Here is a 12191-nt window from a genome sequence, read left to right as displayed (position 1 = left end):
TGTTGTATTCCCTCAGCGACCAGCATGGATCAGCTCTAGGCATGACGAGGCGGATATCATCCTCTTTTGGAAGACCAAACAAAGTAGTTTCGCTTTCACAACGAAGCACACAGCGTCTTCAGGATATGGCGGTGGCAACAATACTACAGCGAGAATAAAAGTTACGCCTTCTTTCTTTGCGTGAACATTTGGGCGGCGTTATGCAAATCTTCCCACAGAGCGACGTAGGTATGTTGGGGCGTGTTAGAACGAGCCGTTTTAGGTAGGTGTGGCTGACTCTTAACTTTTATAAAGAATATCTCTTTGGATTTGAGACTTTAGTCTTTGCAACTTTACAGATCTTCTTTATGCACCAAGAGCTTGTAACACTCCAAAGAGAAAGGAAAAATTGAAATTGCATCATATGACCCCTTTAAACGTTTAAATAAATTTTCCTGATTATACTTACATTAAGTAATGTTTATACCTGATTATACTTACTTAAGTAACATTTTCAATGCAGGACTTTTACTTGTATCAGAGTATTTTTACAGTATTAGTGCTTTATACATTATGAGGATCTTAATACTTCGTCCACAACAATATTTAATGAGGTTAACTTAACGTTACCCTCCTTGTGGTCAGTCTGCACAAGATCAACAAGCGTGTTTGCTTTGCGACCCCTTTAAATACTAGATAAGCATTCGATCTAGGTCAGAGCGTCCACGAATCTTTCTACAGCGTTGTTGACAGGGCGGCCAGAGCGATTTTTGACGCTCCCGACGGCGGCTGTGTGAACGCACAGTAAGCATTTCAGGGGGCCTTTAAACTATGAAATCTTAAACTAATAAAAATATGAATTATTACATTTAAAACTATAATCGAGACCAAGACTGTAAAAAAAATATATAAATATGCCGGGTACATTACTTAAAAGGTACTTATCACTTTTTAGTTTTCTGTTTGCGGGAATAGGATTTATGCTTATGCATGCCAAGCCAGATGAAAGCATTTTAAAATGTTTACTATTTGCGTCACTCCTGGTGAAGCTGTAATCTGGCCTGGCAGTAAGATGCTGATAACACTGAGGTTGGCGCCGCCCTGTCAATCTAATATGCTCCACACAAATTTGGTGATTCATTTTTCACAGTGCAGTGGAAGCACACCAGTGAGCACGCTGACTGCTCATAAAGCTGCAAATAGATGGCCAACCCTGTCTCTGTCAATGCCAAGCCATGCTAGTCAGTGTGATCATATTAAGACCATCCCAGCTAGCTATTTTCTCCTGCCAACCACACTTCTCACTTCTTACTGTTGGTTCTAATCAGGCTGTTTAAACACTATTAGCACTCTGCCCTCTAATATTTTCAAGATTCAAACCTGTGTTGTCACTATAAATACAGCTTTACATTGCATTGGCTATAAACACTGGCTCTGTTCCAAAACGTATCACTAGTGAGCTGCCTTGCTGTCGGCACCTATAAAATGGTCTTCATAGGCACCAACGTTATATATCATACAGGTAGTGCTCCTTACACAACACACAAAAGCCTCGATTCAAAATTCCAATAGACTCTGGTATTAGCATGTTGCTAAGCTAACGCTTTGATGTGGTTGCTTTTACACTTAGTTCCAAACCCGAGTTTAACAGGGCCCACACACCTAATTTTTGGGTCAAAAACAAACATTTGTATCATCAAAGCTCATAACTTTGCGATGCTATTTGTGAATGTTCACTGGACCTATGGTTTCAGGAAACACCAAGCAGGTGAACTATGATGCTAACAATGGCACTAATTGCGACCATAGTTAGCTAACAATGCTTTTGGCAAACACTCCCCTGCTAAGCATGAGCACTAGTTTTTACTGGCCTCATAATGCATTCTGGGATTGCAGGTGAAGCTGCCTTGGAATCAGGCCAAAATAAGGTATCTTACGAGGCAGTATAATTATGCTGCCTACCTTTTGGAACAACCCTCATGCACTTATAATGCTTTAAGTGCTGCCAACGGAGACAGCAAAGCGTAGGTTAAGCTGAATATCAGATTTGCAATAATATGTAGCTATTACAGTGTGTTTTCAACTGTTTAACCATGTACAATTTCACTTTAATTTTGATATTTATCCAATTTTCTGTACTTTCATGCATTTAAAGACATTCCACTCACAGTAATATCAAACATGATTTTTTTTTGAGTATGTAAAATAAGACATCAGACATTTTTTCTTTCAGAAAATTTCTCTACAGATAATATACAAGATAAAAGCCATATTCTGCTAAAGAAAACAAATCACAGGATCCACTCTAGGTGTGCAGGCAATAGGGAATGTGTATCTCACACAAATAATTTCTTGATTTAAACTCTATTAAAATATTTGCATATGTGATATGCCTTGAAGACGTTCAAATCCCTGCCTGGGTTACCTGCTAGAAGGCAATTCCCCTCCTCAGAGAATCTCAAAAGACCAAAGGTAATTTGCGAGAAGTTTCAGTGAATATATAAGCGTTGGAATGTCTCACAGTTCCCTCCCAAATTACCTACTTTGTTAATTCACTGAGCACTATGGTGCAGCAGATTTGTCACTGTTTTTGCTGCTGCTACGGCTTCATCAGTCTTGACACATGGTCCTAGTGTAAATGAGGAAATCAAAAACAAACAAATATTTTGTCTCACAAATGTTTTGTCTGTTAGTGATGGTTGGATAGAGAAGATATGAAATATGGTGTATTGTTTTCAATGTATTTCAAGTGTGGATGCTCTGAATGAAGGTTTTTAACATTTAATGCAAAAACATGTGGCATATTTCCAAGTGAAACAGGAAATTTAAAGAATGTAGGGCGAGACTATATTTGATTCATTTCTGATTGGATTGGATCATGAAATGGTTGTTATAGAAATCAAAATGAAGCCAGGTGGTCGGAGAGGAGGGGCTGAAAAGTAAAAGGGATTAATGAAAACAGCTGAAAAGGAAAGTCATTTCAGAGCAAGTTATTACATTCTGATAAAAGATTCTGAAGCAAATGAATCATGCACAATAACACCTGCACTGTGTATTAAAAAAATTAAATATAGGGTCAAATTTGATTTCATGCTGGCACCTCACCACTTCTTATCCCTTTTTAAAGTATAATAATGCACACGGATAATACCTGACTGCCTGACTATTGGGGCTGGGAGATATACTATAATTTAGACAGAGGCTGTTTGCACTACATGTATTATTTACAATAAGTGTACTAAGTAGTACTAAGTAGTAGTTAGATGCAATTTGCATTAAGTGCAAATAGTGCTAGATGCTATTTGTACATCACTGTATTTATAGTAAATTATAAAACAGTATGCCATAACAACATATTCAGAGAATATTTATTAAAACTATAAATGGATGCTGCCTTATTGGGACCTTACTTGTCTCTATCCCTAAAACCTAAGCCCACACCTACATCTAACCCTAAGCAAGCTGAACCTACTGTTCAGTAAAGGTGATTTCTGCAAGGAAATTATCCATTAGTTTTATGGACATTCTCTTTAACCCTAATACACAATGCAATTAAGTGAAAAATTCAAAATACAGAGAATAACAGTAAAAAAAAGAAAATTCCTTCATATTAATAAAGTACATCATGCCCTATTTTTATGAATGCATAGCGGTCGATCTGCCAGTCTGCCCAATTAATGAGAGGACACCACATTAAATACATGTTAAAGGGTTAGTTCACCGAAAAATGAAAATTAGCCCATAAATTACTCACCCTCATATCATCCTAGGTGTATATGACTTTCTTCTTTCAGACGAATCAAAATCGGAGTTATATAAAAAATTGTATTTGATCTTTCAAGCTGTTTAATGCCACTCAGCGGGCGTTGCATGCATCAGTCCAAAAGAAGTTAAATAAAAAGTGCCCATCCATAAAAAAAGTGTCTCACACGGCTCCGGGGGGTGAACAAAGGCCTCCTCTAGCGAATCGATGCGTTTTTGTAAGAAAAATATCCATATTCAAAACATAATAATCACTTTAATGTAGCTTGCGCCAACAGTTGAACACGGAAGCAGTTCCGGGCTGATGACGTATGAGGTCGGCTTTGCATATGCGAAACGCATCAATTCGCTACAGGAGGCCTTTGTTCACCCCGGAGCCGTGTGAGACACTTTTTTTCATGGATGGGCGCTTTTTATTTCATTTCTTTTGGACTGATGCATGCAACACCCCCTGAGTGGCATTAAACAGCTTGAAAGATCAAAGACAATTTTTAATATAACTCAGACTGGATTCGTCTGAAAGAAGAAAATCATATACACCTAGGATGACTTGAGGGTGAGTAATTTATGGGCTAATTTTCTTTTTTGGGTGAACTAAGCCTTTAAGCACTTTATTCCCACTTTCTTATTTAAAATTAACGCCACTCCGAACTGATATGTGATGGGAAAAGGGAGAAGAAGAATGTGATCAGAAAAGGCCAAATTCTCGAATCAGTCGCGTCAAGAACTAAGTCCTCACTCTCCACGCTACTGGTTTCTTTGTAATTTTGTCTGGCTCGAGCAGAAAATGGTGGCAGAGTTAATGTAAGCTGCTTTTGCCATCAAGATGGGCTATTTACACTTAATGTAATAGACACTCTGTAAAATGTATTTCCCAATATTTTTCGGCCTTTTATTAAATGAGCATAACAAAGCACAATATTTCATTTAATTCAAATAAACTGATTTGAGGAACCCCCCAAGTGCAAAAATTCAAGCCAGCAGGCCCACAACTAGTTTTGGGTGTACCGAGTCCAGAATACTCAATGAGTCTCCTACAGATAACAAGAAACACTTGGGAACAATGATGACTAATCAACAACAAGGGACTACAAACATGTTAACCGGGACAGGAAAGAGGAAAACACTGGAAACATTTAACATCAGAGTAGGGAACAGGGTTTTGGGACAGAAAAAAACTAAAACCCAACTTCTCGCAGTCATGTGCTGCACTAGTTTAATGTCATGGTTGCAGCTAGTAATAACCAGGTTGGTTAAAGGGGAGTGTAAACTAGCACTTTTGGCTCTTCCCATTGACGTGACTGGAAAAGCAAAGTCGTTTTAGAGGAAGACATTTAGATTAAAGATTACATAAACATTTTTTTTGCTCTTTTGAACTGCATGCAGCGATGAATTATTCACAATAAAACGGACCCAGCATTAAAAAATTAATTAGCATTATTTTGAAGTATCTATAGTGAATTCCAATTCCCCACTAAGAAAGGTTTACACATTAAGTTTGATTCATCCAAAGGTCTGATGTAACCATCTGGAAGTTGGAATTTCACTCAGGACTTACTCTTTTTTTTTTTACCAAAATAAAGAACTGTGCCTTGGAGTAGGCTACATAAATCTTATGCAACACGCCTCAAGAGGTTGTGCGATTTTTTTGCAATCTCTACTTCAGAGAGCAAACAACAACAGACTGTCATGGAGAGACATCACCAGATGCAGAATAACTGAAGATCTGTCCTTCTCAAACGTTCAGCACTGGCTGTGCCAAAAAGCCTTCTGGGTGTTGGACTGGTGATGGCAATTCAGGCTCGAGTCAGCCTGGTATAACAGTGATATTCCTTTAAAGGAATAATTCATCCAAAAATGAAATTTAGCATTACATCTCTTGTTAACAAATGGATCCACTGAATGGGTGCCGTCAGAATGAGAGTCCAAACAGCTGATAAAAACATAACAATAATCCACAAGTAATCTACACAACTCCAGTCCATCGATTAACGTCTTGAATCACTGCATGTTTGTAAGAAACAAATCGATCATTAAGGCATTTTAACTTTAAACCATTGGGACTGTCTGTAAAACCTTCTAAATTAAGCCATGGAGTGAATGTTTGTACACATAGGGCCACCTGGGTCATTTACAGGCGTCATATTGTCTTGGTTCAGATGGAAGTCAACAGATGGAATGCTTCTGAACACTAAAATCTTTTATGGGCACGATCACAAGATCGCAATAATGACGCACTCTTCTGAAATGAGCTGGAAGTGCATCAAACACAGTCTTGTCCTTCACCTTCAGGAACAAAGCAGATGTAATTACCTTAATTTGCGTAGCTGCCGGTTCTCAATGACGTCCAATTAACTGGAGTGTGTGAGGTGCTAAATAAGATTTGTTGATGTTAAATTGTGGTTACATCAGCTCATGGTCAGTGGGTTTTTGTGGGAAAAAATCAGAGCCCATTCATTAGGTATTCAGATGTTTATGTTACATAGCTTTTCAGCCTAAATGTCCAAGCAAATTTACATATCCTGGGTTCAAAGCACATCAAAGTGCATCAAAACAGCCCAGGCCAACTATTTGTAACATATTCATTACGATGAAGACAAATAATAAAACAGACACACCAAAGCAATTAAATATTTCATTATACATCTCCACATACTTAATGCAATATTAGAAGATATCACCTCATGACAAATGAAATAAATAAAAGTAAAGAAATCCCCTTTATTCAAACTCATTTGTTTGCACACCAAAAGCACCCCATAAGAGATCCGAGCAATTATTTGGCATCTTAGAAGGAATTTCATTTTGTTTTACTTTCACTGTTTGCTTGGCTCACGGGATATTTCATATCCCACTACATGCACACAGTCACACTATCTAAACTCTATTCTTCATCCAGTAATTGAATCTCCATTGGGTGTGCATTCAGAGAATTAATGAGAACTAAATGTCAATCATGTCGTGCCAATACAGTGTCTGCTGGTGATTGATATCTTCAGGAAGCAAGCGAGAGAAGTTGGTGTTCTACTAATCAGAAATCAAAAATCTGTGATACGTGGTCAGAATGATACCTACCATCATACCTCAATTTATCAGCCCTGTGAATATCTGCTTGACATTTTGTAGGTACCTGCAGTATCACTCCACCACCAGCTGTAAGGTGCCATGCTTAGTCATATAAAGAAAACTACCTTAAATGGACATCTTTTCCTTGAAGGGATATGTCTTTATATTAGATTATATTAGATTATTTTATACTTAAAAAAATCTTTTTAAACAATTTTGAACAGTCACACAAATAGCAATCAGTATCTTTAGTATCATTAGTATCATCATCGTCTTTTGGAACTCTTTGTTTTGAACAGTCTGGCAAATTGCAATCAATATCTTTTACAATTGGCCCTGTATGCACATACTAATGGCTGAAGTATAAGGAACAAAATGTACCTGACTGGCCCTGAATAAAATATGAGACAATGCAGGGCATCTGGCTATAGGCCAAAGGGCCAGGACAGGCAAAGATAAGGATGGCACTTAGACTATCAATATGCACAGCATAAATCAGGCTCTTTAATCATCGTCTGAGACAAATTAGCAATCATAATTTGTATTCTTGTACAGATATAGGTCTTTGTATTTAAAAAAAAAAAAAAAGAAAGAAAAAAAGCTCTGAAATAACATTACAATCTATCATGCATTCAGCCCCAGAGCTGTTTTTTTTTATTATTATTTTTTTTTTATATCACAGAGTCACAGTGTATCTCTGAAATAACTTCACGGGGACCACCAAAACAGCATCATCCCCGTTGTTTTTTTATATTTTCAACGACGTGATGATGAATCATGCAGTCTGTCTCTATACTATAGCTTTATTGTTTTCTGGGGGAGTATTTTTCCCTGCCTGATCTGCAAGCGTTCCCCTGGTGTTAGCAATACACCAGCTGGTTTTTATTATATATTTCCTTTTCCTACTGACAAAATGTCAGATTTGTGGGGTCCCACAAAATACTTACAATTGCATAAGTACCTTAACTTTACCTTACCTATTTTAATACATCATTTAATTAAATTGTATTTATTTATTTAAAATGTTAACAAAAAAGGATGAACATAGTATTTATTTGATTAAATATTTGATAAAAGTAAAAGTACTCCGTGCCAGTTTAATAGTTTCTAAAGCCACATTTTGCAGAAAATACATATTTATATATTCTTGGGCAACCCATATGGCATCCCATACACATTTTTAGCCCAATATTCAAGTTAGTAAGATGACGGTAACATCTGTCTGCACTTAATCAATATAAATAATCATTTAAAATAGATAATCAATAATACAACAATATTTATAAATAGACGTATATCAACTAATGAAATAATGAAATTACATCTTAATGGATAAAAATGTGAGCAGAACAATTGCTAACCATTACATATAATAATTGATAATAATTTAAATGGGTCTAGACTCTAGAGGGTATTTGGCAAGATCAGCTACTGAACAGATAGATAGATAGATAGATAGATAGATAGATAGATAGCTAGATGCTAAATAATTCATTATCATCATACATCATATTCTGGGTTCTTTTGGACCAAATCCATTTGGGATTATGGATCCTTGTGCTTATACGGTACTGTGCTTTCATTGTCTGTTTTGGTTAGAGCAAGAAATTTTAATTTACTGCATAAGACTTTATTTATTGAGAGTACAGGTATATTTAAATAAAAATTTGGGTTAACTGAATAGTAAATCTATGCAAATTTTAGATGATTTTAAAAATCTATATCTACATATAAATGGTTGTGCTCAGTCTACATACACACACACACACACACACACACACACACACATTTTTAGCACACTATCCAAGTTAAGATGAGGGTTATGTCTGTCTGCACTTAATCAATATAAATAATAATTATACATAAATACAAAAATAGTCAATAAATAATAAAAATACCTACACATTTCCATCTGTCTGTATCACACACATAAACACTCATACACACACTCCAAAACAATATTTCCAATAGCCTTCACAAGACACAAATACACCTCAACAAACAGGTGGTCAAAACCTTATTTGGTCATTTGTCTTAAGTATGCTACTTACGCTTAGTGATTCCAAAGAGGAAGTCTTCGCTTCAGCACGACTTCCCTGGATAAAGAATTCCCTACAACTGATGGAAATGTGCGCGTCCCGGAACGTCGGTGCTCGGACTGCTGTGGTTCAATCCTTCTGATGAGAGCGCGGGCGATTCATCTACTGCGTGGGAGCTGCGCGCCACGGAGCGCCTGACAGGTGCTTAATGAGAGGGAGCCACTGCTTTATGATCGAGTGAAGAGTTACTCAGCAATTACATCAACTGAGTCCGGTTTAACGTGAGCACGTGATATTTTCAAGTGTAATTTTTCTACTACTTTTTTTCTTTTTTTAAGCTTTTTAAGCTCTGTCAGCTAAGGGAAATTGCTGTCCTGATAGTGCCCTAAACACATTTACAGTGTATTTGGACATAATGTGGTAAGATAAGATATCTGTGTTGTAGTGATCATTAGGTCCTGTGGAGGATTGGAGGATGCTATCCAAGGTCCTCCAGGGTGGTTCAATAGGCTATGATTCATTTTCAGCCAGGAAACCTACAATCTAGTTGTTATGTAACCAGTGAAGCTCAGGTAGTCAGCCCTCAACAAGCAGAACAGATCCCACCAAATATCAGCACACTCAATAAATGATAGGGGTTGTGCCTTATGACAGCCAGCGGTGCATATTATAAAAATAAACTCTGGAAGGTCTAGAGCACATGGAGGCAATGCATTCTAATATATGTGCATATTTACCCAGAGTGAAGATGGAGGGAAGATTACGTCATAATAGAGGTAGTGGAGTAATTTTCACTGTAAGGTATCTGTACTTTTACTCAAGTATGGTTTTTAGGTACTCTTTACACCTCTGAGGCAAACAAAACCGTGATTGGTTGGGATGTTTTGCTCACATCAAAAGTTTTGCTGCAAATGTTGAAAGAGGAAATGTAGAGAATGGGAGGTCAGAGAGGCAGGGAATTGGATTTCTAATAAGGCAGGGACAGAGATTGGGATCTGAAAAGGATGAGTCTCGGTAACAAGGCCAGGTCCTTCTTGAAAGGCAGGAGAAAAAGAGAACGAGACACAAAAATGAGTGACTGAAGGATATAAACCAGCACGAACAGGTGGGCTACTGATGGATGAGAGATGGGAAGCCTTTGTGATGATGCTCTCTCACATGGCTTGTCACTTTCCTCTCATTCTGTCAGTCTTTCCCTGGAGCAGAGATTCGTCATTATAGCTTATCTTGGAAATAAAAACCCCATTCATCTGAACCCCATAGAAAAGCCAAAGCTAAAATTCCTCTAGTGGAACAGCAGTTTCTGTAGGCTTTGTTTACAGCAGAAGTCAAGTTATTTCATTGAACCTGTGGAGGTTTAACTGTTTACATCAGGAAATTTTGTAGGTTGAGTTTTGCCTCCAGGTTAAATGCACGGATTCCCACATGGAAACATTATTTTTGTTTGCTAGAAAGGATGCCTTTTGAAAGTTTAAGGTTCTTAAAGGAATTGCTGACCCAAAACAGAAAATTGTGGCATTATTTATTCATCCACATTCCATTTAAATCTGTTCACAAAGTAGACATTTTCATGCAGCTCTTTTCCACAAAGAGAAAGTTTTCCCAAATCTGACAGCATGACACCCTTCCTAAACTATAAAGGAAGCTATACATTTCAATGCGTAAAGACCCATTTATACTGTCTAAAAAATGTGAAAATGATAATGTCTCTGTGCTAATGCCCAGGTAAATCCTATTCTACCCACTATAAACCTAAAACCAAAAAGTGGACTGAATGTCAGTTGTCACCACACAACTGTGGGATATTTGGCCTTTTAACCACACAAAACCTTATATCTGCCTAAATGTGTCTCATCCTTCTTGTTTCTCTTTGTGTCGTACCACATTAGCCTGCAGCACCATATTTTCTAAAGTGAAAAGGATAAATTCCCTGTAGGTCAAAATGGATGAGATTTACCTTGTATCTTTTTCATAAATGGTATAGCGGCTCAGGTTCAGGCTACATTTTCTAGCTTCAGGCTCTTCACATGTTTGCGGAGTTGGAAGATTTCACTTAAGTACTGATCTTCACACAAAGACAAGCATTAGTCATGAGAGGCGGCAGACGTGCTAAAATCTAGCATCACTGAGTTAGAAACAAGAAAATGCAATCCATGGAAAGACACTTTTGATTCTCACATGAATCTCTTTGGTATCTTTTAGATAAATATTGTAAGCAATTGCGGTTTTATTATTGCTACCACTTTGTAACTGTGTGTAAATGTTCAGTCAAAAATGAAAATTCTGTCGTTATTTACTCACCCTGTCGATCCAAACCTGACATTTTTGAAGAATGTTTCATGAATAAAGTCAATGGGTTTGTTCAAGCTTCAAGAAACATAAAGGGTAGTGTGAAATGAATCTATACTACTTGTATGTTCTGAAATGACAAGATGCACAAGTCAAAATATAATCTCGAATCAAATCAAAACACTGATCAATGCACACATACAAAGACTACATCAAATATGGCGACACAAACCTCAAATCATGTCAACTAAGTCAAACCGTTCTCACATGACCAAACATCAAATGCAATTTATTGTACGGACAAAAACAGTTGAAACATTCCTTAGAATATCTTTCGTTCCACAGAAGAAATAAAGCCATATGTTTTTGAATGACATGATCAAACAAACAGTTCGTTTAAGTTTAGTCTCACATAGTTTGGCATGAAATTGATTTACTTACAACTACTCATTTAGACAGAAATGTGCCACCTGAGAGAGCAACCACTTTACTCTTTAACATGTTTAAGGCCAAAAAACAAAATTGATGATACCAGAATATTAGCGGCAGCTGATTCCAATAATATCTATCATAGCAGTCTTTTAGCCCCGTTCACACTGCCAGCGACTTTTTCGCTGTATGTCGCTAGACTCTGTGCTGTGAAGGCGCTTGTGGGCATTCCTACTGCTGTTGCTCTAATGTTATTGGTAGACTGCACGTCTGGACATATCTGGACATATAAAATTCAATCACAAACTGTATATTGCCGGTAAAACTAAGATATCATTCTATTATGACTAGGAATTAGACTTGAAAGAAATAAAGGTACCATTCTGCTGTTGGAGAGTGTTGTTATATAAACTACAGCAGTGCTCCTGCATTAAATCATTAACCTGTGCTAAACTGCTCACTGCATCATGTAATTAACAACTCAATGTATGAATCAAACTCACTTAGACAGCAAACAGTTTCTTTTCTACGCATCATTTTTTATATCCATGTATGTGGTTACCAGTGTTGGGGGTAACGCATTACAAGTAACATGAGTTACGTAATCAGATTACTTTTTTTCAAGTA

The 12191-nt window shown here is 37.1% G+C and overlaps 1 protein-coding gene across 2 annotated transcripts in view; it reads right to left on the bottom strand.

The window, feature by feature from the left end:
* The window catches only part of LOC107655134 (5-hydroxytryptamine receptor 1F-like), a 14708-nt gene extending 5677 nt beyond the window's left edge, over window positions 1-9031 (bottom strand). Inside the window, exon 1 of one of the 2 annotated variants that reach the window (XM_016442559.1) lies at window positions 8859-9031. The gene's annotated coding sequence lies outside the window, so the exon portion shown is untranslated. Of the gene's footprint in view, window positions 1-2404; window positions 2434-8858 lie in introns of those variants that run through there. The other variant, XM_016442565.1, reaches the window with a different exon arrangement.
* Window positions 9032-12191: the final 3160 nt, after the last annotated feature.

Source organism: Sinocyclocheilus anshuiensis, unplaced genomic scaffold (genome assembly GCF_001515605.1).
Source record: "Sinocyclocheilus anshuiensis isolate Anshui unplaced genomic scaffold, SAMN03320099.WGS_v1.1 scaffold1231, whole genome shotgun sequence".
NCBI classification, from domain to species: domain Eukaryota; kingdom Metazoa; phylum Chordata; class Actinopteri; order Cypriniformes; family Cyprinidae; genus Sinocyclocheilus; species Sinocyclocheilus anshuiensis.
The sequence above is the reverse complement of the archived record's forward strand: the minus strand, read 5'-3'. Positions and strand labels throughout refer to the sequence as shown.